A 4,270-nucleotide genomic window follows, 5' to 3' on the forward strand; every position below is an offset into this window, starting at 1 on the left:
GGGTCCATAGCTCAGTGGTAGAGCATTTGACTGCAGATCAAGAGGTCACCGGTTCGAACCCGGTTGGGCCCTTTTTTAACTGAATTTCTTTTTCTAATATTTAAAGATTAATTTATTTTTATTGTGGTGTACATATTTTATTATTTATTGTTAAATCGCAGTGTACATATTTTTATCACATCTTTTAAGTAAATCACGTGTAACATTGAAAAGATATGATAAAAATAAAGTGAAATATTCTTTTTTTTACTTTTATTCGTGAAAAATTAAAAGTATCTATACTTATGCTTTATGTGATAATGTAGTTAGTAAAATAAAGTGGTACAGAAATTTATTCCAAAAACTCACGCTAGTCCCAAAAGATAAGCATACATAACTTTTTTTAATTAATTTTTAAGTTCAAATTATTAAAAGTTGTTCAAATAATTATGTTTTTTTTTCTCAAAGTATGTCTCTATACAATTTAATCCTAAAATTAAAGGTTTTTATTGTATAAAAAAATTTTAATTACTTGAGACAGTGATATCAATTAGCTCAATTTTAATTTGTATTAAAATGATTAAAATTAAGGTGCCATATTATGTTTAAAAAATATAAATAAAACATATATTTAAACTACATACCATGAAATATATTTAACTAATTACTTTCAATAATGCATAAAAGGTTAGGAAAAATATTAAAATCCAAATTCAAATATATTATATGAAAAAATAACAATTACAATAAAATTTTCTGATGTATTTATTTTTATTGTCAAATGTGTATACAAAAAAGTTTTTTGAAAAATTAAATTAGATTAATTATTTAAAATATTTCTCTAAATTTTATGTTTTATAATTCTTAAATAATATAAAATATAATAGCATGTCCGTGCATCACACGGATGATTGTATCAGTATATATAGAAAAAAATTGGCTCAATTGATGCTAATATTTATCAATTTATTTATCTCTTAAGCCATTTTTTAAATAAGTATACTAGATTATTCACTTATTAATATTTTTACTAATATTTTAATCATGAATTATCACACTCCTTTATTTTTACATTATTTAACTAATTCAACAGTAATTAATTTTATTAATAACTTTAATTTAATAAACTGGTTTTATATCTTTCAATTAATAATTGATTTTTGAATTTTTGTTTATCAAACATAATCTAAGATGAGATATTCTTGCGAATTCGAATTGACATGTGGCTATGGAGCGTACGAACTACCACTTAGGTTTGATGAATAAGAAAACACTTATCAATGAGAATTATAATTAAAACATCCAAGTCACGGACTGCTCAAATTCAATGCACAGTCTGCAAAATCGCGTCGTCCTCCCTAACTGTCTCTCACCGACATCTAAATTTCAAACGCCATACCAGAGCTAATTAAATGCCACCAAATGTCACTGTTAATTAAGAATACAATAATTTTTAGGCCTTATAATCAGTAGTACTAGATAAGTTTTTTTCAGTTTAATTAAGTCTAAGGTAATAAATAAAATCAGTAGCTCTTCTAAGAAGGGAATCCAATATCTCTTCATTAATTATGTGCATGATGTTGAATGAGTTATGAAAAACATCGTCATCACACCTCATATATATATGAGTACTAGTTAAATTGTTTTTAATAATAAATATTGAATATCCACTGAAATGATACGTGAAGAGCATGTGGGTAAGTGGTGCTAAATGAATAAATAAATAATATAGTAACTTGTATTAGCGGGCACTGCGGGTTATTGTTTCACGTGGGCCAGTGCGAGTGTGGGATGGCCATGACATGAGGCACCATGCATCTCTCTCACTTAAAATAACTAGCCGTCAATTCACTCATTTGGTTTTTCTCTCTCAAGTTACACTCTTGCATGATATGATATCCCAATTCACACACACTCACACTTATAACCAAACTCCAAGTTCCCTTTTTATCTTCTTTTCTTTATTTATTTTTTCTTCTTCACCATAGAGCAGTTTCCTTCAGGTTTGAACAAAAGAGTACTTAGAATCAAGAAATAAGGGTGTTTGTGAATTGGGTTCAAGAAAGGCCCAAAATTTATGTGTTTTATTCTTTGGCCATGTTGTTTGCCGGCGGCAAGAAACTCCTCTATGTGTGTGTGGTGGTGATGCTTGTGGTGTTGCATATCTGCCACACGTGCCAAGTTGGGGCGATTCGTGTGTTCCCAGGAAATGCAGCGGCCAACGTAGAATTCAGCCACGGCAATATGGATAACAATAAGAGCAAGGAAGATCTGTTCAAGAAGTACTTCGGTGGAAGGACTCATCTTGGTCCCAGCAACACAACCCAAAAGGGTTTTGATGATAGCAAAAGAAGAGTACCAAGTTGCCCAGATCCTCTCCACAATTAACAAGTAGAATCCCCATCCAATTTTTCTTAGTTCATTTTTTTCTTTTTACCCTTTTTTTTGTTTCTCAAGTATTAAATTTATTTTGGTTGATACATATGTTCATCCAAAATACCAACGTTTTTCTCATCATTTTCTATCTGGTAATGTGTCTTCTTAAATTGTAGAATATGGGGGAAAACCGGTGGTATTTTGGTATTATATTCAGAAGATTTTTTTTTTCTTTTTTCCTTCTTTCTCTCATCCATGGAGGATCCCGAAAACGAATTATCATAATCACCAATGTTATGCTTGTATATAGAGGATGTTAAGGAATGTTAATTAATAATTATAGAGTCTATTTTCGTTGGATACTTTTTGTAATGCTGTGTAGAACCCTCTGTAAGTGTGCTACTTGAATCCTTTTCTTTTTTATTTGTTTTTTTTTTTTCCTTCTGAGGGCTTGAGAACGGGAAACTGAAAAACTGGCAGATATGTGCCAGTTTTTTCTTTTTCATTTACCCCTTTTTTTTTTTTATAAAGGCAGGGATTCATGCCTTCAACCTGTACTTATACTTATAAGCTTTGGCTATAACAATGTCAAAACAAATATTTTCTCTCCCAGTGCAGAAACCATAATACAGCTTCTCTCCCGGTGCATTAGTCTCTCTAACTTAGGTACCTGCGTGCAGTAATCAATGTAAATCTTAAAATAGTTAATCATCGGTCGTTTTAGTTTTAAATATGGTAATTTTAAAACTTAAAAATGATCATCGGTCCTTTTCAGGGTTGTTTAGAATAATTAATCATAGTCTAATAATTTAAGGATTGAAATATTATAATTTTTTACGATTGCAAATAAATACTACTAAATTCACTTCTTTTTTTCTCGTAAAATATAGAAGTCGGAAAAGTTGATCTAGCTTTATTGAAGTTCAGTGGTAGTCTGCATATATTCTGGATGATACTGCATGTGGTAAGTTTTTTCATCTTTTTTCATTGTTTCTCTCACATGTCTTCTTACTTTCTTAGCGAATTGGGGATTGCTCAGTTCTCTAATCTTCTCTGCTTTCTGAAAAGTTTTGTCAAAAGATCTTATTTGGAATCAGATCAGTGATCGGGACTTACTTTCATCAGAAAATCTCACCCGTTGGTTTTCACAGACTCAACTTGGCTTATTCATTTGCGATGATGCCTATTGAATAGTCTATTGATTTGTCTGCGGGTATTGACTGCATGGTCGGAAAAAGTTGGGTCTTTTTTTTATTTTACTATTTTCCTATTTGGCGTGGAAAAGTTTGACTTGGCCAAACATAAGCTAAAAGCATCCCTTTTCAAGTGAGAAAGTTTCCTAACTTTTGTTAAGGAGACATGTTCGGAAGATCCGTTTCAGACTTTGAATCTGATAAAGTTTCTATCCACTTCACTGAAAAAAAAAAGTTACTTACTAACATTTTTTTGTTTGACTATTTTCTGTTGCTATAAATTACTTGTATAAACTTTGAGAGTCTATAATAGTATATGTAGTTATGCTTATAATATGATGCATTATATTGATATAATTATGTGTTAGTGTAAGAAAATGATATATATTATTAGTATATCCTATTATCAATATAATAAGTTTTTTTTATTATAAACATACAATGATTATGTCAACAATTTATTTATTTTATTAAAAATTATGCTAATGAAAATTATAAATCGATGGAAAGTGTATTTGTTTTTATAATTTTGGTTACGTAGATGTAGTGGATTTTATAGCTATCTTTGGGGAAGTTTCAAATATTTGAACTGCATGCATGTTCATATATCAGATGTAAATTTAGTAAGGGTAGACATGAGTCTAGTTAGATCATGAAACAAACAAGTTTTTATCAATTTTTAGAACTTAGCCTGAATCAAACTCAAGTGCATCAAATTTGAG

The 4,270-nt window shown here is 29.7% G+C and overlaps 1 non-coding gene across 1 annotated transcript; it reads left to right on the plus strand.

The window, feature by feature from the left end:
* Positions 1 to 72, plus strand: TRNAC-GCA. The gene has a single exon. It is a non-coding gene; the product is annotated as a tRNA-Cys (tRNA).
* The last annotated feature ends 4,198 nt before the right edge of the window (positions 73 to 4,270 follow it).

The sequence above is a fragment of the Glycine soja genome, chromosome 10, assembly GCF_004193775.1.
Source record: "Glycine soja cultivar W05 chromosome 10, ASM419377v2, whole genome shotgun sequence".
Classification (NCBI taxonomy): domain Eukaryota; kingdom Viridiplantae; phylum Streptophyta; class Magnoliopsida; order Fabales; family Fabaceae; genus Glycine; species Glycine soja.